The following is a 24,117-nucleotide window of genomic DNA, read 5'->3' as shown; positions in this document are numbered from 1 at the left end:
ACTTGTGTAGTGTGTATACGTGTATATGTGTGTACATGTGTAATGTGTGTATATGTATATATGTGTGTACATGTGTAGTGTGTGTATACGTGTACATGTGTGTACATGTGTAATGTGTGTATACGTGTATATGTGTGTACATGTGTAGTGTGTGTATACATGTATATGTGTGTACATGTGTAATGTGTGTATATATGTGTGTACATGTGTATACGTGTATATGTGTGTACATGTGTAATGTGTGTATACGTGTATATGTGTGTACATGTGTAATGTGTGTATACGTGTATATGTGTGTACATGTGTAATGTGTGTATATGTGTGTACATGTGTAGTGTGTGTATATGTGTGTACATGTGTAGTGTGTGTATACGTGTACATGTGTGTACATGTGTAATGTGTGTATACGTGTATATGTGTGTACATGTGTAGTGTGTGTATACATGTATATGTGTGTACATGTGTAATGTGTGTATATATGTGTGTACATGTGTATACGTGTATATGTGTGTACATGTGTAATGTGTGTATACGTGTATATGTGTGTACATGTGTAATGTGTGTATACGTGTATATGTGTGTACATGTGTAATGTGTGTATATGTGTGTACATGTGTAGTGTGTGTATATGTGTGTACATGTGTAATGTGTGTATACATGTATATGTGTGTACATGTGTAATGTGTGTATGTGTGTACACGTGTAATGTGTGTATATGTGTGTACATGTGGAGTGTGTGTATACATGTATATGTGTGTACACGTGTAATGTGTGTATATGTGTGTACATGTGGAGTGTGTGTATACATGTTAATGTGTGTACATGTGTAGTGTGTGTATACATGTATATGTGTGTACATGTGTAGTGTGTGTATACGTGTATATGTGTGTACATGTGTAGTGTGTGTATACGTGTATATGTGTGTACATGTGTAATGTGTGTATACGTGTATATGTGTGTACATGTGTAATGTGTGTATACGTGTACATGTGTAATGTGTGTATACGTGTATATGTGTGTACATGTGTAATGTGTGTATACGTGTATATGTGTGTACATGTGTAATGTGTGTATATGTGTGTACATGAGTAGTGTGTGTATATGTATATATGTGTGTACATGTGTAGTGTGTGTATACGTGTATATGTGTGTACATGTGTAATGTGTGTATACGTGTATATGTGTGTACATGTGTAATGTGTGTATATGTGTGTACATGTGTAGTGTGTGTATATGTGTGTACATGTGTAATGTGTGTATATGTGTGTACATGTGGAGTGTGTGTATACGTGTATAATGTGTGTATACGTGTATATATGTACATGTGTAATGTGTGTATACGTGTACATGTGTAATGTGTGTATACGTGTATATGTGTGTACATGTGTAATGTGTGTATACGTGTATATGTGTGTACATGTGTAATGTGTGTATATGTGTGTACATGTGTAGTGTGTGTATACGTGTATATGTGTGTACATGTGTAGTGTGTGTATACATGTATATGTGTGTACATGTGTAATGTGTGTATACGTGTATATGTTTAATGTGTGTATGTGTGTACATGTGTAATGTGTGTATATGTGTGTACATGTGTAATGTGTGTATGTGTGTACATGTGTAATGTGTGTATATGTGTATATGTGTGTACATGTGTAGTGTGTGTATACGTGTATATGTGTGTACATGTGTAGTGTGTGTATACATGTATATGTGTGTACATGTGTAATGTGTGTATATATGTGTGTACATGTGTAGTGTGTATACGTGTATATGTGTGTACATGTGTAATGTGTGTATACGTGTATATGTGTGTACATGTGTAATGTGTGTATATGTGTGTACATGTGTAGTGTGTGTATATGTGTGTACATGTGTAATGTGTGTATACGTGTATATGTGTGTACATGTGTAATGTGTGTATGTGTGTACACGTGTAATGTGTGTATATGTGTGTACATGTGGAGTGTGTGTATACGTGTATATGTGTGTAATGTGTGTATACGTGTATATATGTACATGTGTAATGTGTGTAAACGTGTATGTGTGTGTACTTGTGTAGTGTGTATACGTGTATATGTGTGTACATGTGTAGTGTGTGTATACGTGTATATGTGTGTACATGTGTAATGTGTGTATACGTGTATATGTGTGTAAACGTGTAATGTGTGTATATGTGTGTACATGTGTAGTGTGTGTATATGTGTGTACATGTGTAATGTGTGTATACGTGTATATGTGTGTACATGTGTAATGTGTGTATACGTGTACATGTGTAATGTGTGTATACGTGTATATGTGTGTACATGTGTAATGTGTGTATACGTGTATATGTGTGTACATGTGTAATGTGTGTATATGTGTGTACATGTGTAGTGTGTGTATGTGTGTACACGTGTAATGTGTGTATATGTGTGTACATGTGTAATGTGTGTATACGTGTATATGTGTGTACATGTGTAATGTGTGTATGTGTGTACACGTGTAATGTGTGTATATGTGTGTACATGTGGAGTGTGTGTATACGTGTATATGTGTGTAATGTGTGTATACGTGTATATGTGTGTACATGTGTAATGTGTGTATGTGTGTACATGTGTAATGTGTGTATATGTGTGTACATGTGTAATGTGTGTATACGTGTATAAGTGTGTACATGTGTATATGTGTGTACATGTGTAGTGTGTGTATATGTGTGTACATGTGTAATGTGTGTATATGTGTGTACATGTGGAGTGTGTGTATACGTGTATAATGTGTGTATACGTGTATATATGTACATGTGTAATGTGTGTATACGTGTACATGTGTAATGTGTGTATACGTGTATATGTGTGTACATGTGTAATGTGTGTATACGTGTATATGTGTGTACATGTGTAATGTGTGTATACGTGTATATGTGTGTACATGTGTAATGTGTGTATATGTGTGTACATGTGTAGTGTGTGTATATGTGTGTACATGTGTAATGTGTGTATACGTGTATATGTGTGTACATGTGTAATGTGTGTATGTCTGTACACGTGTAATGTGTGTATATGTGTGTACATGTGGAGTGTGTGTATACGTGTATATGTGTGTAATGTGTTTATACGTGTATATATGTACATGTGTAATGTGTGTATGTGTGTACATGTGTAATGTGTGTATACGTGTATGTGTGTACTTGTGTAGTGTGTGTATACGTGTATATGTGTGTACATGTGTAATGTGTGTATATGTGTGTACATGAGTAGTGTGTGTATATGTATATATGTGTGTACATGTGTAGTGTGTGTATACGTGTATATGTGTGTACATGTGTAATGTGTGTATACGTGTATATGTGTGTACATGTGTAATGTGTGTATATGTGTGTACATGTGTAGTGTGTGTATATGTGTGTACATGTGTAATGTGTGTATATGTGTGTACATGTGGAGTGTGTGTATACGTGTATAATGTGTGTATACGTGTATATATGTACATGTGTAATGTGTGTATACGTGTACATGTGTAATGTGTGTATACGTGTATATGTGTGTACATGTGTAATGTGTGTATACGTGTATATGTGTGTACATGTGTAATGTGTGTATATGTGTGTACATGTGTAGTGTGTGTATACGTGTATATGTGTGTACATGTGTAGTGTGTGTATACATGTATATGTGTGTACATGTGTAATGTGTGTATACGTGTATATGTGTAATGTGTGTATGTGTGTACATGTGTAATGTGTGTATATGTGTGTACATGTGTAATGTGTGTATGTGTGTACATGTGTAATGTGTGTATATGTGTAATGTGTGTATACGTGTACATGTGTAATGTGTGTATACGTGTATATGTGTAATGTGTGTATACGTGTATATGTGTGTACATGTGTAATGTGTGTATACGTGTATATGTGTGTACATGTGTAATGTGTGTATGTGTGTACATGTGTAATGTGTGTATATGTGTGTACATGTGTAATGTGTGTATGTGTGTACATGTGTAATGTGTGTATATGTGTAATGTGTGTATACGTGTACATGTGTAATGTGTGTATACGTGTATATGTGTAATGTGTGTATACGTGTATATGTGTGTACATGTGTAACGTGTGTATACGTGTATATGTGTGTACATGTGTAATGTGTGTATACGTATATATGTGTGTACATGTGTAATGTGTGTATATGTGTGTACATGTGTAATGTGTGTATACGTGTATATGTGTGTACATGTGTAATGTGTGTATACGTGTACATGTGTAATGTGTGTATACGTGTATATGTGTGTACATGTGTAATGTGTGTATACGTGTACATGTGTAATGTGTGTATATGTGTATATGTGTGTACATGTGTAATGTGTGTATACGTGTATATGTGTGTACATGTGTAATGTGTGTATATGTGTGTACATGTGTATTGTGTGTATACGTGTATATGTGTGTACATGTGTAGTGTGTGTATACGTGTATATGTGTGTACATGTGTAATGTGTGTATACGTGTATATGTGTGTACATGTGCAATGTGTGTATATGTGTGTACATCTGTAGTGTGTGTATATGTGTGTACATGTGTAATGTGTGTATACGTGTATATGTGTACATGTGTAATGTGTGCATGTGTGTACACGTGTAATGTGTGTATATGTGTGTACATGTGGAGTGTGTGTATACGTGTATATGTGTGTAATGTGTGTATACGTGTATATATGTACATGTGTAATGTGTGTATGTGTGTACATGTGTAATGTGTGTATACGTGTATGTGTGTACTTGTGTAGTGTGTATACGTGTATATGTGTGTACATGTGTAATGTGTGTATACGTGTATATGTGTGTACATGTGTAATGTGTGTATATGTGTGTACATGTGTAGTGTGTGTATATGTGTATATGTGTGTACATGTGTAGTGTGTGTATACGTGTATATGTGTGTACATGTGTAGTGTGTGTATACATGTATATGTGTGTACATGTGTAATGTGTGTATATATGTGTGTACATGTGTAGTGTGTATACGTGTATATGTGTGTACATGTGTAATGTGTGTATACGTGTACACGTGTAATGTGTGTATATGTGTGTACATGTGGAGTGTGTGTATACGTGTATATGTGTGTAATGTGTGTATACGTGTATATATGTACATGTGTAATGTGTGTATGTGTGTACATGTGTAATGTGTGTAAACGTGTATGTGTGTGTACTTGTGTAGTGTGTATACGTGTATATGTGTGTACATGTGTAATGTGTGTATATGTATATATGTGTGTACATGTGTAGTGTGTGTATACGTGTATTTGTGTGTACATGTGTAATGTGTGTATACGTGTATATGTGTGTACACGTGTAATGTGTGTATATGTGTGTACATGTGTAGTGTGTGTATATGTGTGTACATGTGTAATGTGTGTATACGTGTATATGTGTGTACATGTGTAATGTGTGTATATGTGTGTACATGTGGAGTGTGTGTATACGTGTATAATGTATGTATACGTGTATATATGTACATGTGTAATGTGTGTATACGTGTACATGTGTAATGTGTGTATACGTGTATATGTGTGTACATGTGTAATGTGTGTATATGTGTGTACATGTGGAGTGTGTGTATACGTGTATAATGTGTGTATACGTGTATATATGTACATGTGTAATGTGTGTATACGTGTACATGTGTAATGTGTGTATACGTGTATATGTGTGTACATGTGTAATGTGTGTATACGTGTATATGTGTGTACATGTGTAATGTGTGTATATGTGTGTACATGTGTAGTGTGTGTATACGTGTATATGTGTGTACATGTGTAGTGTGTGTATACGTGTATATGTGTGTACATGTGTAATGTGTGTATATATGTGTGTACATGTGTAGTGTGTATACGTGTATATGTGTGTACATGTGTAATGTGTGTATACGTGTATATGTGTGTACATGTGTAATGTGTGTATACGTGTGTACATGTGTAGTGTGTGTATATGTGTGTACATGTGTAATGTGTGTATACGTGTATATGTGTGTACATGTGTAATGTGTGTATATGTGTGTACATGTGGAGTGTGTGTATACGTGTATAATGTGTGTATACGTGTATATATGTACATGTGTAATGTGTGTATACGTGTACATGTGTAATGTGTGTATACGTGTATATGTGTGTACATGTGTAATGTGTGTATACGTGTATATGTGTGTACATGTGTAATGTGTGTATATGTGTGTACATGTGTAGTGTGTGTATACGTGTATATGTGTGTACATGTGTAGTGTGTGTATACGTGTATATGTGTGTACATGTGTAATGTGTGTATATATGTGTGTACATGTGTAGTGTGTATATGTGTATATGTGTGTACATGTGTAATGTGTGTATACGTGTATATGTGTGTACATGTGTAATGTGTGTATATGTGTGTACATGTGTAGTGTGTGTATATGTGTGTACATGTGTAATGTGTGTATACGTGTATATGTGTGTACATGTGTAATGTGTGTATGTGTGTACATGTGTAATGTGTGTATATGTGTGTACATGTGGAGTGTGTGTATACGTGTAGATGTGTGTAATGTGTGTATACGTGTATATATGTACATGTGTAATGTGTGTATATGTGTGTACATGTGTAGTGTGTGTATATGTGTGTACATGTGTAATGTGTGTATACGTGTATATGTGTGTACATGTGTAATGTGTGTATGTGTGTACATGTGTAATGTGTGTATATGTGTGTACATGTGGAGTGTGTGTATACCTGTATATGTGTGTAATGTGTGTATACGTGTATATATGTACATGTGTAATATGTGTATGTGTGTACATGTGTAATGTGTGTATACGTATATATGTGTGTATATGTGTAGTGTGTGTATACGTGTATATGTGTGTACATGTGTAATGTGTGTATATGTATATATGTGTGTACTTGTGTAGTGTGTATACGTGTATATGTGTGTACATGTGTAATGTGTGTATATGTATATATGTGTGTACATGTGTAGTGTGTGTATACGTGTATATGTGTGTACATGTGTAATGTGTGTATACGAGTATATGTGTGTACATGTGTAATGTGTGTATATGTGTGTACATGTGTAGTGTGTGTATATGTGTGTACATGTGTAATGTGTGTATACGTGTATATGTGTGTACATGTGTAATGTGTGTATATGTGTGTACATGTGTAATGTGTGTATGTGTGTACATGTGTAATGTGTGTATATGTGTAATGTGTGTATACGTGTACATGTGTAATGTGTGTATACGTGTATATGTGTGTACATGTGTAATGTGTGTATACGTGTATATGTGTGTACATGTGTAATGTGTGTATATGTGTGTACATGTGTAGTGTGTGTATACGTGTATATGTGTGTACATGTGTAGTGTGTGTATACGTGTATATGTGTGTACATGTGTAATGTGTGTATATATGTGTGTACATGTGTAGTGTGTATACGTGTATATGTGTGTACATGTGTAATGTGTGTATACGTGTATATGTGTGTACATGTGTAATGTGTGTATACGTGTGTACATGTGTAGTGTGTGTATATGTGTGTACATGTGTAATGTGTGTATACGTGTATATGTGTGTACATGTGTAATGTGTGTATATGTGTGTACATGTGGAGTGTGTGTATACGTGTATAATGTGTGTATACGTGTATATATGTACATGTGTAATGTGTGTATACGTGTACATGTGTAATGTGTGTATACGTGTATATGTGTGTACATGTGTAATGTGTGTATACGTGTATATGTGTGTACATGTGTAATGTGTGTATATGTGTGTACATGTGTAGTGTGTGTATACGTGTATATGTGTGTACATGTGTAGTGTGTGTATACGTGTATATGTGTGTACATGTGTAATGTGTGTATATATGTGTGTACATGTGTAGTGTGTATATGTGTATATGTGTGTACATGTGTAATGTGTGTATACGTGTATATGTGTGTACATGTGTAATGTGTGTATATGTGTGTACATGTGTAGTGTGTGTATATGTGTGTACATGTGTAATGTGTGTATACGTGTATATGTGTGTACATGTGTAATGTGTGTATGTGTGTACATGTGTAATGTGTGTATATGTGTGTACATGTGGAGTGTGTGTATACGTGTAGATGTGTGTAATGTGTGTATACGTGTATATATGTACATGTGTAATGTGTGTATATGTGTGTACATGTGTAGTGTGTGTATATGTGTGTACATGTGTAATGTGTGTATACGTGTATATGTGTGTACATGTGTAATGTGTGTATGTGTGTACATGTGTAATGTGTGTATATGTGTGTACATGTGGAGTGTGTGTATACCTGTATATGTGTGTAATGTGTGTATACGTGTATATATGTACATGTGTAATATGTGTATGTGTGTACATGTGTAATGTGTGTATACGTATATATGTGTGTATATGTGTAGTGTGTGTATACGTGTATATGTGTGTACATGTGTAATGTGTGTATATGTATATATGTGTGTACTTGTGTAGTGTGTATACGTGTATATGTGTGTACATGTGTAATGTGTGTATATGTATATATGTGTGTACATGTGTAGTGTGTGTATACGTGTATATGTGTGTACATGTGTAATGTGTGTATACGAGTATATGTGTGTACATGTGTAATGTGTGTATATGTGTGTACATGTGTAGTGTGTGTATATGTGTGTACATGTGTAATGTGTGTATACGTGTATATGTGTGTACATGTGTAATGTGTGTATATGTGTGTACATGTGTAATGTGTGTATGTGTGTACATGTGTAATGTGTGTATATGTGTAATGTGTGTATACGTGTACATGTGTAATGTGTGTATACGTGTATATGTGTAATGTGTGTATACGTGTATATGTGTGTACATGTGTAATGTGTGTATACGTGTAAATGTGTGTACATGTGTAATGTGTGTATATGTGTGTACATGGGTAATGTGTGTATATGTGTGTACATGTGTAGTGTGTGTATACGTATATATGTGTCTACATATGTAATGTGTGTATACGTGTACATGTGTAATGTGTGTATACGTGTATATGTGTGTACATGTGTAATGTGTGTATACGTGTATGTGTGCACATGTGTAATGTGTGTATACGTGTATATGTGTGTACATGTGTAATGTGTGTATACGTGTACATGTGTAATGTGTGTATACGTGTAAATGTGTGTACATGTGTAATGTGTGTATATGTGTGTACATGTGTAATGTGTGTATATGTGTGTACATGTGGAGTGTGTGTATACGTGTATAATGTGTGTATACGTGTATATATGTACATGTGTAATGTGTGTATACGTGTACATGTGTAATGTGTGTATACGTGTATATGTGTGTACATGTGTAATGTGTGTATACGTGTATATGTGTGTACATGTGTAATGTGTGTATATGTGTGTACATGTGTAGTGTGTGTATACGTGTATATGTGTGTATATGTGTAGTGTGTATACGTGTATATGTGTGTACATGTGTAATGTGTGTATATATGTGTGTACATGTGTAGTGTGTATACGTGTATATGTGTGTACATGTGTAATGTGTGTATACGTGTATATGTGTGTACATGTGTGATGTGTGTATACGTGTGTACATGTGTAGTGTGTGTATATGTGTGTACATGTGTAATGTGTGTATACGTGTATATGTGTGTACATGTGTAATGTGTGTATACGTGTATATGTGTGTACATGTGTAATGTGTGTATATGTGTGTACATGTGTAGTATGTGTATACGTGTATATGTGTGTACATGTGTAGTGTGTGTATACGTGTATATGTGTGTACATGTGTAATGTGTGTATATATGTGTGTAGATGTGTAGTGTGTATACGTGTATATGTGTGTACATGTGTAATGTGTGTATACGTGTATATGTGTGTACATGTGTTATGTGTGTATACGTGTGTACATGTGTAGTGTGTGTATATGTGTGTACATGTGTAATGTGTGTATACGTGTATATGTGTGTACATGTGTAATGTGTGTATACGTGTATGTGTGCACATGTGTAATGTGTGTATACGTGTATATGTGTGTACATGTGTAATGTGTGTATACGTGTACATGTGTAATGTGTGTATACGTGTAAATGTGTGTACATGTGTAATGTGTGTATATGTGTGTACATGTGTAATGTGTGTATATGTGTGTACATGTGGAGTGTGTGTATACGTGTATAATGTGTGTATACGTGTATATATGTACATGTGTAATGTGTGTATACGTGTACATGTGTAATGTGTGTATACGTGTATATGTGTGTACATGTGTAATGTGTGTATACGTGTATATGTGTGTACATGTGTAATGTGTGTATATGTGTGTACATGTGTAGTGTGTGTATACGTGTATATGTGTGTATATGTGTAGTGTGTGTATACGTGTATATGTGTGTACATGTGTAATGTGTGTATATATGTGTGTACATGTGTAGTGTGTATACGTGTATATGTGTGTACATGTGTAATGTGTGTATACGTGTATATGTGTGTACATGTGTGATGTGTGTATACGTGTGTACATGTGTAGTGTGTGTATATGTGTGTACATGTGTAATGTGTGTATACGTGTATATGTGTGTACATGTGTAATGTGTGTATACGTGTATATGTGTGTACATGTGTAATGTGTGTATATGTGTGTACATGTGTAGTATGTGTATACGTGTATATGTGTGTACATGTGTAGTGTGTGTATACGTGTATATGTGTGTACATGTGTAATGTGTGTATATATGTGTGTAGATGTGTAGTGTGTATACGTGTATATGTGTGTACATGTGTAATGTGTGTATACGTGTATATGTGTGTACATGTGTAATGTGTGTATACGTGTGTACATGTGTAGTGTGTGTATATGTGTGTACATGTGTAATGTGTGTATACGTGTATATGTGTGTACATGTGTAATGTGTGTATATGTGTGTACATGTGGAGTGTGTGTATACGTGTATAATGTGTGTATACGTGTATATATGTACATGTGTAATGTGTGTATACGTGTACATGTGTAATGTGTGTATACGTGTATATGTGTGTACATGTGTAATGTGTGTATACGTGTATATGTGTGTACATGTGTAATGTGTGTATATGTGTGTACATGTGTAGTGTGTGTATATGTGTGTACATGTGTAGTGTGTGTATACGTGTATATGTGTGTACATGTGTAGTGTGTGTATACATGTATATGTGTGTACATGTGTAGTGTGTGTATACGTGTATATGTGTGTACATGTGTAGTGTGTGTATACGTGTATATGTGTGTACATGTGTAATGTGTGTATACGTGTACATGTGTAATGTGTGTATACGTGTATATGTGTGTACATGTGTAATGTGTGTATACGTGTATATGTGTGTACATGTGTAATGTGTGTATATGTGTGTACATGTGTAGTGTGTGTATACGTGTATATGTGTGTACATGTGTAGTGTGTGTATACGTGTATATGTGTGTACATGTGTAGTGTGTGTATACATGTATATGTGTGTACATGTGTAATGTGTGTATATATGTGTGTACATGTGTAGTGTGTATACGTGTATATGTGTGTACATGTGTAATGTGTGTATACGTGTATATGTGTGTACATGTGTAATGTGTGTATATGTGTGTACATGTGTAGTGTGTGTATATGTGTGTACATGTGGAGTGTGTGTATACGTGTATAATGTGTGTATACGTGTATATATGTACATGTGTAATGTGTGTATACGTGTACATGTGTAATGTGTGTATACGTGTATATGTGTGTACATGTGTAATGTGTGTATATGTGTGTACATGTGGAGTGTGTGTATACGTGTATAATGTGTGTATACGTGTATATATGTACATGTGTAATGTGTGTATACGTGTATATGTGTGTACATGTGTAATGTGTGTATATATGTGTGTACATGTGTAGTGTGTATACGTGTATATGTGTGTACATGTGTAATGTGTGTATACGTGTATATGTGTGTACATGTGTAATGTGTGTATACGTGTATATGTGTGTATATGTGTAATGTGTGTATATGTGTGTACATGTGTAGTGTGTGTATATGTGTGTACATGTGTAGTGTGTGTATACGTATATATGTGTACATGTGTAATGTGTGTATACGTGTATATGTGTGTACATGTGTAATGTGTGTATACGTGTACATGTGTAATGTGTGTATATGTGTAATGTGTGTATACGTGTACATGTGTAATGTGTGTATACGTGTATATGTGTAATGTGTGTATACGTGTATATGTGTGTACATGTGTAATGTGTGTATACGTGTATATGTGTGTACATGTGTAATGTGTGTATATGTGTGTACATGTGTAGTGTGTGTATATGTGTATATGTGTGTACATGTGTAGTGTGTGTATACGTGTATATGTGTGTACATGTGTAGTGTGTGTATACGTATATATGTGTACATGTGTAATGTGTGTATACGTGTATATGTGTGTACATGTGTAGTGTGTGTATACATGTATATGTGTACATGTGTAATGTGTGTATATATGTGTGTACATGTGTAGTGTGTATACGTGTATATGTGTGTACATGTGTAATGTGTGTATACGTGTATATGTGTGTACATGTGTAATGTGTGTATACGTGTATATGTGTGTATATGTGTTAGGTGTGTATATGTGTGTACATGTGTAGTGTGTGTATATGTGTGTACATGTGTAGTGTGTGTATACGTATATATGTGTGTACATGTGTAGTGTGTGTATACGTATATATGTGTACATGTGTAATGTGTGTATACGTGTACATGTGTAATGTGTGTATATGTGTGTACATGTGTAGTGTGTGTATACATGTATATGTGTGTACATGTGTAGTGTGTGTATACGTGTATATGTATGTACATGTGTAGTGTGTGTATACGTGTATATGTGTGTACATGTGTAGTGTGTGTATACGTGTATATGTGTGTACATGTGTAGTGTGTGTATACGTGTATATGTGTGTACATGTGTAGTGTGTGTATAAAAAAGATTCAAACATTCTAAAAAAGATTCAAACATTCTAAAAACGATTCAAACATTCTAAAAAGATTCAAATATTCTAAAAAAGATTCAAACATTCTAAAAACGATTCAAACATTCTAAAAACGATTCAAACATTCTAAAAACTATTCAAACATTCTAAAAAGATTTAGAAACATTTGTAGAATGTTTGAATCTTTTTTAGAATTTTTTAGAATGTTTGAATCGTTTTAAGAATGTTTGAATCCTTTTAGAATGTTTGAATCGTTTTTAGAATGTTTGAATCCTTTTAGAATGTTTGAATCGTTTTTAGAATTTTTTAGAATGTTTGAATCGTTTTTAGAATGTTTGAATCTTTTTAGAATGTTTGAATCGTTTTTAGAATGTTTGAATCTTTTTTAGAATTTTTTAGAATGTTTGAATCTTTTTTAGAATGTTTGAATCGTTTTAAGAATGTTTGAATCCTTTTAGAATGTTTGAATCGTTTTTAGAATGTTTGAATCCTTTTAGAATGTTTGAATCGTTTTTAGAATTTTTTAGAATGTTTGAATCGTTTTTAGAATGTTTGAATCTTTTTTAGAATTTTTTAGAATGTTTGAATCTTTTTTAGAATGTTTGAATCGTTTTTAGAATGTTTGAATCTTTTTAGAATGTTTGAACTTTTTTAGAATGTTTGAATCGTTTTTAGAATTTTTTAGAATGTTTGAATCTTTTTAGAATGTTTGAATCGTTTTTAGAATGTTTGAATCGTTTTAAGAATGTTTGAATCCTTTTAGAATGTTTGAATCTTTTTTAGAATTTTTTAGAATGTTTGAATCGTTTTTAGAATGTTTGAATCATTTTTAGAATGTTTGAATCGTTTTTAGAATGTTTGAATCGTTTTTAGACTTTTTTAGAATGTTTGAATCGTTTTTAGAATGTTTGAATCATTTTTAGAATGTTTGAATCTTTTTAGAATGTTTGAATCGTTTTTAGAATGTTTGAATCTTTTTTAGAATTTTTTAGAATGTTTGAATCTTTTTAGAATGTTTGAACTTTTTTAGAATGTTTGAATCGTTTTTAGAATTTTTTAGAATGTTTGAATCTTTTTAGAATGTTTGAATCGTTTTTAGAATGTTTGAATCGTTTTTAGAATGTTTGAATCGTTTTTAGAATGTTTGAATCGTTTTAAGAATGTTTGAATCGTTTTTAGAATGTTTGAATCGTTTTAAGAATGTTTGAATCCTTTTAGAATGTTTGAATCTTTTTTAGAATTTTTTAGAATGTTTGAATCGTTTTTAGAATGTTTGAATCGTTTTTAGAATGTTTGAATCCTTTTAGAATGTTTGAACTTTTTTAGAATGTTTGAATCGTTTTTAGAATGTTTGAATCGTTTTTAGACTTTTTTAGAATGTTTGAATCGTTTTTAGAATGTTTGAATCCTTTTAGAATGTTTGAATCGTTTTTAGAATTTTTTAGAATGTTTGAATCGTTTTTAGAATGTTTGAATCTTTTTTAGAATTTTTTAGAATGTTTGAATCTTTTTTAGAATGTTTGAATCGTTTTTAGAATGTTTGAATCGTTTTTAGAATGTTTGAATCTTTTTTAGAATTTTTTAGAATGTTTGAATCTTTTTTAGAATGTTTGAATCGTTTTTAGAATGTTTGAATCTTTTTAGAATGTTTGAACTTTTTTAGAATGTTTGAATCGTTTTTAGAATTTTTTAGAATGTTTGAATCTTTTTAGAATGTTTGAATCGTTTTTAGAATGTTTGAATCGTTTTAAGAATGTTTGAATCCTTTTAGAATGTTTGAATCTTTTTTAGAATTTTTTAGAATGTTTGAATCGTTTTTAGAATGTTTGAATCATTTTTAGAATGTTTGAATCGTTTTTAGAATGTTTGAATCGTTTTTAGACTTTTTTAGAATGTTTGAATCGTTTTTAGAATGTTTGAATCTTTTTTAGAATTTTTTAGAATGTTTGAATCGTTTTTAGAATGTTTGAATCATTTTTAGAATGTTTGAATCCTTTTAGAATGTTTGAATCGTTTTTAGAATTTTTTAGAATGTTTGAATCGTTTTTAGAATGTTTGAATCTTTTTTAGAATTTTTTAGAATGTTTGAATCTTTTTTAGAATGTTTGAATCGTTTTTAGAATGTTTGAATCTTTTTAGAATGTTTGAACTTTTTTAGAATGTTTGAATCGTTTTTAGAATTTTTTAGAATGTTTGAATCTTTTTAGAATGTTTGAATCGTTTTTAGAATGTTTGAATCGTTTTAAGAATGTTTGAATCCTTTTAGAATGTTTGAATCTTTTTTAGAATTTTTTAGAATGTTTGAATCGTTTTTAGAATGTTTGAATCATTTTTAGAATGTTTGAATCGTTTTTAGAATGTTTGAATCGTTTTTAGACTTTTTTAGAATGTTTGAATCGTTTTTAGAATGTTTGAATCATTTTTAGAATGTTTGAATCTTTTTAGAATGTTTGAATCGTTTTTAGAATGTTTGAATCTTTTTTAGAATTTTTTAGAATGTTTGAATCTTTTTAGAATGTTTGAACTTTTTTAGAATGTTTGAATCGTTTTTAGAATTTTTTAGAATGTTTGAATCTTTTTAGAATGTTTGAATCGTTTTTAGAATGTTTGAATCGTTTTTAGAATGTTTGAATCGTTTTTAGAATGTTTGAATCGTTTTAAGAATGTTTGAATCGTTTTTAGAATGTTTGAATCGTTTTAAGAATGTTTGAATCCTTTTAGAATGTTTGAATCTTTTTTAGAATTTTTTAGAATGTTTGAATCGTTTTTAGAATGTTTGAATCGTTTTTAGAATGTTTGAATCCTTTTAGAATGTTTGAACTTTTTTAGAATGTTTGAATCGTTTTTAGAATGTTTGAATCGTTTTTAGAATGTTTGAATCGTTTTAAGAATGTTTGAATCGTTTTTAGAATGTTTGAATCGTTTTAAGAATGTTTGAATCCTTTTAGAATGTTTGAATCTTTTTTAGAATTTTTTAGAATGTTTGAATCGTTTTTAGAATGTTTGAATCGTTTTTAGAATGTTTGAATCCTTTTAGAATGTTTGAACTTTTTTAGAATGTTTGAATCGTTTTTAGAATGTTTGAATCGTTTTTAGACTTTTTTAGAATGTTTGAATCGTTTTTAGAATGTTTGAATCCTTTTAGAATGTTTGAATCTTTTTTAGAATTTTTTAGAATGTTTGAATCTTTTTAGAATGTTTGAACTTTTTTAGAATGTTTGAATCGTTTTTAGAATTTTTTAGAATGTTTGAATCTTTTTAGAATGTTTGAATCGTTTTTAGAATGTTTGAATCGTTTTTAGAATGTTTGAATCGTTTTAAGAATGTTTGAATCCTTTTAGAATGTTTGAATCTTTTTTAGAATTTTTTAGAATGTTTGAATCGTTTTTAGAATGTTTGAATCATTTTTAGAATGTTTGAATCGTTTTTAGAATGTTTGAATCGTTTTTAGACTTTTTTAGAATGTTTGAATCGTTTTTAGAATGTTTGAATCATTTTTAGAATGTTTGAATCTTTTTAGAATGTTTGAATCGTTTTTAGAATGTTTGAATCTTTTTTAGAATTTTTTAGAATGTTTGAATCTTTTTAGAATGTTTGAACTTTTTTAGAATGTTTGAATCGTTTTTAGAATTTTTTAGAATGTTTGAATCGTTTTTAGAATGTTTGAATCCTTTTAGAATGTTTGAACTTTTTTAGAATGTTTGAATCGTTTTTAGAATGTTTGAATCGTTTTTAGAATGTTTGAATCGTTTTAAGAATGTTTGAATCGTTTTTAGAATGTTTGAATCGTTTTAAGAATGTTTGAATCCTTTTAGAATGTTTGAATCTTTTTTAGAATTTTTTAGAATGTTTGAATCGTTTTTAGAATGTTTGAATCGTTTTTAGAATGTTTGAATCCTTTTAGAATGTTTGAACTTTTTTAGAATGTTTGAATCGTTTTTAGAATGTTTGAATCGTTTTTAGACTTTTTTAGAATGTTTGAATCGTTTTTAGAATGTTTGAATCCTTTTAGAATGTTTGAATCTTTTTTAGAATTTTTTAGAATGTTTGAATCTTTTTAGAATGTTTGAACTTTTTTAGAATGTTTGAATCGTTTTTAGAATTTTTTAGAATGTTTGAATCTTTTTAGAATGTTTGAATCGTTTTTAGAATGTTTGAATCGTTTTTAGAATGTTTGAATCGTTTTTAGACTTTTTTAGAATGTTTGAATCGTTTTTAGAATGTTTGAATCCTTTTAGAATGTTTGAATCGTTTTTAGAATTTTTTAGAATGTTTGAATCGTTTTTAGAATGTTTGAATCTTTTTTAGAATTTTTTAGAATGTTTGAATCTTTTTTAGAATGTTTGAATCGTTTTTAGAATGTTTGAATCGTTTTTAGAATGTTTGAATCTTTTTTAGAATTTTTTAGAATGTTTGAATCTTTTTTAGAATGTTTGAATCGTTTTTAGAATGTTTGAATCTTTTTAGAATGTTTGAACTTTTTTAGAATGTTTGAATCGTTTTTAGAATTTTTTAGAATGTTTGAATCTTTTTAGAATGTTTGAATCGTTTTTAGAATGTTTGAATCGTTTTAAGAATGTTTGAATCCTTTTAGAATGTTTGAATCTTTTTTAGAATTTTTTAGAATGTTTGAATCGTTTTTAGAATGTTTGAATCATTTTTAGAATGTTTGAATCGTTTTTAGAATGTTTGAATCGTTTTTAGACTTTTTTAGAATGTTTGAATCGTTTTTAGAATGTTTGAATCTTTTTTAGAATTTTTTAGAATGTTTGAATCTTTTTTAGAATGTTTGAATCGTTTTTAGAATGTTTGAATCATTTTTAGAATGTTTGAATCCTTTTAGAATGTTTGAATCGTTTTTAGAATTTTTTAGAATGTTTGAATCGTTTTTAGAATGTTTGAATCTTTTTTAGAATTTTTTAGAATGTTTGAATCTTTTTTAGAATGTTTGAATCGTTTTTAGAATGTTTGAATCTTTTTAGAATGTTTGAACTTTTTTAGAATGTTTGAATCGTTTTTAGAATTTTTTAGAATGTTTGAATCTTTTTAGAATGTTTGAATCGTTTTTAGAATGTTTGAATCGTTTTAAGAATGTTTGAATCCTTTTAGAATGTTTGAATCTTTTTTAGAATTTTTTAGAATGTTTGAATCGTTTTTAGAATGTTTGAATCATTTTTAGAATGTTTGAATCGTTTTTAGAATGTTTGAATCGTTTTTAGACTTTTTTAGAATGTTTGAATCGTTTTTAGAATGTTTGAATCATTTTTAGAATGTTTGAATCTTTTTAGAATGTTTGAATCGTTTTTAGAATGTTTGAATCTTTTTTAGAATTTTTTAGAATGTTTGAATCTTTTTAGAATGTTTGAACTTTTTTAGAATGTTTGAATCGTTTTTAGAATTTTTTAGAATGTTTGAATCTTTTTAGAATGTTTGAATCGTTTTTAGAATGTTTGAATCGTTTTTAGAATGTTTGAATCGTTTTTAGAATGTTTGAATCGTTTTAAGAATGTTTGAATCGTTTTTAGAATGTTTGAATCGTTTTAAGAATGTTTGAATCCTTTTAGAATGTTTGAATCTTTTTTAGAATTTTTTAGAATGTTTGAATCGTTTTTAGAATGTTTGAATCGTTTTTAGAATGTTTGAATCCTTTTAGAATGTTTGAACTTTTTTAGAATGTTTGAATCGTTTTTAGAATGTTTGAATCGTTTTTAGAATGTTTGAATCGTTTTAAGAATGTTTGAATCGTTTTTAGAATGTTTGAATCGTTTTAAGAATGTTTGAATCCTTTTAGAATGTTTGAATCTTTTTTAGAATTTTTTAGAATGTTTGAATCGTTTTTAGAATGTTTGAATCGTTTTTAGAATGTTTGAATCCTTTTAGAATGTTTGAACTTTTTTAGAATGTTTGAATCGTTTTTAGAATGTTTGAATCGTTTTTAGACTTTTTTAGAATGTTTGAATCGTTTTTAGAATGTTTGAATCCTTTTAGAATGTTTGAATCTTTTTTAGAATTTTTTAGAATGTTTGAATCTTTTTAGAATGTTTGAACTTTTTTAGAATGTTTGAATCGTTTTTAGAATTTTTTAGAATGTTTGAATCTTTTTAGAATGTTTGAATCGTTTTTAGAATGTTTGAATCGTTTTTAGAATGTTTGAATCGTTTTTAGAATGTTTGAATCGTTTTAAGAATGTTTGAATCGTTTTTAGAATGTTTGAATCGTTTTTAGAATGTTTGAATCCTTTTAGAATGTTTGAACTTTTTTAGAATGTTTGAATCGTTTTTAGAATGTTTGAATCGTTTTTAGACTTTTTTAGAATGTTTGAATCGTTTTTAGAATGTTTGAATCCTTTTAGAATGTTTGAATCGTTTTTAGAATTTTTTAGAATGTTTGAATCGTTTTTAGAATGTTTGAATCTTTTTTAGAATTTTTTAGAATGTTTGAATCTTTTTTAGAATGTTTGAATCGTTTTTGAATGTTTGAATCGTTTTTAGAATGTTTGAATCGTTTTTAGAATGTTTGAATCTTTTTTAGAATTTTTTAGAATGTTTGAATCTTTTTTAGAATGTTTGAATCTTTTTTAGAATGTTTGAATCGTTTTTGAATGTTTGAATCGTTTTTAGAATGTTTGAATCGTTTTTGAATGTTTGAATCGTTTTTAGAATGTTTGAATCGTTTTTAGAATGTTTGATCTTTTTAGAATGTTTGAATCGTTTTTGAATGTTTGAATCTTTTTTAGAATGTTTGATCTTTTTAGAATGTTTGAATCGTTTTTAGAATGTTTGAATCTTTTTTAGAATGTTTGAATCCTTTTAGAATGTTTGAATCTTTTTAGAATGTTTGATCTTTTTAGAATGTTTGAATCGTTTTTAGAATGTTTGAATCTTTTTTAGAATGTTTGAATCCTTTTAGAATGTTTGAATCTTTTTAGAATGTTTGAATCGTTTTAAGAATGTTTGAATCCTTTTAGAATGTTTGAATCGTTTTTAGAATGTTTGAATCGTTTTTAGAATGTTTGAATCCTTTTAGAATGTTTGAATCTTTTTTAGAATGTTTGAATCGTTTTTAGAATGTTTGAATCTTTTTTAGAATTTTTTAGAATGTTTGAATCGTTTTTAGAATGTTTGAATCGTTTTTAGAATGTTTGAATCGTTTTTAGAATTTTTTAGAATGTTTGAATCATTTTTAGAATGTTTGAATCGTTTTTAGAATGTTTGAATCGTTTTTAGAATGTTTGAATCGTTTTTAGAATTTTTTAGAATGTTTGAATCATTTTTAGAATGTTTGAATCGTTTTTAGAATGTTTGAATCGTTTTTAGAATGTTTGAATCGTTTTTAGAATGTTTGAATCGTTTTTAGAATTTTTTAGAATGTTTGAATCGTTTTTGAATGTTTGAATCGTTTTTAGAATGTTTGAATCGTTTTTAGAATGTTTGATCTTTTTAGAATGTTTGATCTTTTTAGAATGTTTGAATTGTTTTTAGAATGTTTGAATCTTTTTTAGAATGTTTGAATCTTTTTAGAATGTTTGAATCGTTTTAAGAATGTTTGAATCCTTTTAGACTGTTTGAATCGTTTTTAGAATGTTTGAATCGTTTTTAGAATGTTTGAATCCTTTTAGAATGTTTGAATCTTTTTTAGAATGTTTGAATCGTTTTTAGAATGTTTGAATCTTTTTTAGAATTTTTTATAATGTTTGAATCGTTTTTAGAATGTTTGAATCGTTTTTAGAATGTTTGAATCGTTTTTAGAATTTTTTAGAATGTTTGAATCATTTTTAGAATGTTTGAATCGTTTTTAGAATGTTTGAATCGTTTTTAGAATGTTTGAATCGTTTTTAGAATTTTTTAGAATGTTTGAATCATTTTTAGAATGTTTGAATCGTTTTTAGAATGTTTGAATCGTTTTTAGAATGTTTGAATCGTTTTTAGAATGTTTGAATCGTTTTTAGAATGTTTGAATCGTTTTTAGAATGTTTGAATCGTTTTTAGAATGTTTGAATCGTTTTTAGAATGTTTGAATCCTTTTTAGAATGTTTGAATCCTTTTTAGAATGTTTGAATCGTTTTTAGAATGTTTGAATTTTTTTTAGAATTCTTTAGAATGTTTGAATCGTTTTTAGAATGTTTGAATCGTTTTTAGAATGTTTGATCTTTTTAGAATGTTTGAATCGTTTTTAGAATGTTTGAATCTTTTTTAGAATGTTTGAATCCTTTTTAGAATGTTTGAATCGTTTTTAGAATGTTTGAATCGTTTTTAGAATGTTTGAATCTTTTTTAGAATTCTTTAGAATGTTTGAATCGTTTTTAGAATGTTTGAATCGTTTTTAGAATTTTTTAGAATGTTTGAATCATTTTTAGAATGTTTGAATCGTTTTTAGAATGTTTGAATCGTTTTTAGAATGTTTGAATCCTTTTTAGAATGTTTGAATCCTTTTTAGAATGTTTGAATCGTTTTTAGAATGTTTGAATCGTTTTTAGAATGTTTGAATTTTTTTTAGAATGTTTGAATCCTTTTTAGAATGTTTGAATCATTTTTAGAATGTTTGAATCGTTTTTAGAATGTTTGAATCCTTTTTAGAATGTTTGAATCCTTTTTAGAATGTTTGAATCCTTTTTAGAATGTTTGAATCGTTTTTAGAATGTTTGAATCGTTTTTAGAATGTTTGAATCTTTTTTAGAATTTTTTAGAATGTTTGAATCTTTTTAGAATGTTTGAACTTTTTTAGAATGTTTGAATCGTTTTTAGAATTTTTTAGAATGTTTGAATCTTTTTAGAATGTTTGAATCGTTTTTAGAATGTTTGAATCTTTTTTAGAATTCTTTAGAATGTTTGAATCGTTTTTAGAATTTTTTAGAATGTTTGAATCGTTTTTAGAATGTTTGAATCGTTTTTAGAATGTTTGAATCGTTTTTAGAATTTTTTAGAATGTTTGAATCATTTTTAGAATGTTTGAATCCTTTTTAGAATGTTTGAATCGTTTTTAGAATGTTTGAATCGTTTTTAGAATTTTTTAGAATGTTTGAATCGTTTTTAGAATGTTTGAATCGTTTTTAGAATGTTTGAATCCTTTTTAGAATGTTTGAATCCTTTTTAGAATGTTTGAATCGTTTTTAGAATGTTTGAATCGTTTTTAGAATGTTTGAATCGTTTTTAGAATGTTTGAATCGTTTTTAGAATTTTTTAGAATGTTTGAATCATTTTTAGAATGTTTGAATCCTTTTTAGAATGTTTGAATCGTTTTTAGAATGTTTGAATCGTTTTTAGAATTTTTTAGAATGTTTGAATCGTTTTTAGAATGTTTGAATCCTTTTTAGAATGTTTGAATCGTTTTTAGAATGTTTGAATCGTTTTTAGAATGTTTGAATCTTTTTTAGAATTTTTTAGAATGTTTGAATCTTTTTAGAATGTTTGAACTTTTTTAGAATGTTTGAATCGTTTTTAGAATTTTTTAGAATGTTTGAATCTTTTTAGAATGTTTGAATCGTTTTTAGAATGTTTGAATCTTTTTTAGAATTCTTTAGAATGTTTGAATCGTTTTTAGAATTTTTTAGAATGTTTGAATCGTTTTTAGAATGTTTGAATCGTTTTTAGAATGTTTGAATCGTTTTTAGAATTTTTTAGAATGTTTGAATCATTTTTAGAATGTTTGAATCGTTTTTAGAATGTTTGAATCGTTTTTAGAATGTTTGAATCGTTTTTAGAATTTTTTAGAATGTTTGAATCATTTTTAGAATGTTTGAATGGTTTTTAGAATGTTTGAATCGTTTTTAGAATGTTTGAATCCTTTTTAGAATGTTTGAATCCTTTTTAGAATGTTTGAATCGTTTTTAGAATGTTTGAATCCTTTTTAGAATGTTTGAATTTTTTTTAGAATTCTTTAGAATGTTTGAATCGTTTTTAGAATGTTTGAATCGTTTTTAGAATGTTTGATCTTTTTAGAATGTTTGAATCGTTTTTAGAATGTTTGAATCGTTTTTAGAATGTTTGAATCCTTTTAGAATGTTTGAATCTTTTTTAGAATGTTTGAATCGTTTTTAGAATGTTTGAATCTTTTTTAGAATTCTTTAGAATGTTTGAATCGTTTTTAGAATGTTTGAATCGTTTTTAGAATGTCTGAATCTTTTTTAGAATTTTTTAGAATGTTTGAATCTTTTTAGAATGTTTGAACTTTTTTAGAATGTTTGAATCGTTTTTAGAATTTTTTAGAATGTTTGAATCTTTTTAGAATGTTTGAATCGTTTTTAGAATGTTTGAATCGTTTTTAGAATGTTTGAATCGTTTTTAGAATGTTTGAATCGTTTTTAGAATTTTTTAGAATGTTTGAATCATTTTTAGAATGTTTGAATCGTTTTTAGAATGTTTGAATCGTTTTTAGAATGTTTGAATCGTTTTTAGAATTTTTTAGAATGTTTGAATCATTTTTAGAATGTTTGAATCGTTTTTAGAATGTTTGAATCGTTTTTAGAATGTTTGAATCGTTTTTAGAATGTTTGAATCGTTTTTAGAATTTTTTAGAATGTTTGAATCGTTTTTGAATGTTTGAATCGTTTTTAGAATGTTTGAATCGTTTTTAGAATGTTTGATCTTTTTAGAATGTTTGATCTTTTTAGAATGTTTGAATTGTTTTTAGAATGTTTGAATCTTTTTTAGAATGTTTGAATCTTTTTAGAATGTTTGAATCGTTTTAAGAATGTTTGAATCCTTTTAGACTGTTTGAATCGTTTTTAGAATGTTTGAATCGTTTTTAGAATGTTTGAATCGTTTTTAGAATGTTTGAATCTTTTTTAGAATTTTTTATAATGTTTGAATCGTTTTTAGAATGTTTGAATCGTTTTTAGAATGTTTGAATCGTTTTTAGAATTTTTTAGAATGTTTGAATCATTTTTAGAATGTTTGAATCGTTTTTAGAATGTTTGAATCGTTTTTAGAATGTTTGAATCGTTTTTAGAATTTTTTAGAATGTTTGAATCATTTTTAGAATGTTTGAATCGTTTTTAGAATGTTTGAATCGTTTTTAGAATGTTTGAATCGTTTTTAGAATGTTTGAATCGTTTTTAGAATGTTTGAATCGTTTTTAGAATGTTTGAATCGTTTTTAGAATGTTTGAATCGTTT

Source organism: Anarhichas minor, unplaced genomic scaffold (assembly GCF_050575085.1).
Source record: "Anarhichas minor isolate MPS153535 unplaced genomic scaffold, ASM5057508v1 ptg000086l, whole genome shotgun sequence".
NCBI lineage: Eukaryota > Metazoa > Chordata > Actinopteri > Perciformes > Anarhichadidae > Anarhichas > Anarhichas minor.
The sequence above is the reverse complement of the archived record's forward strand: the minus strand, read 5'-3'. Positions refer to the sequence as shown.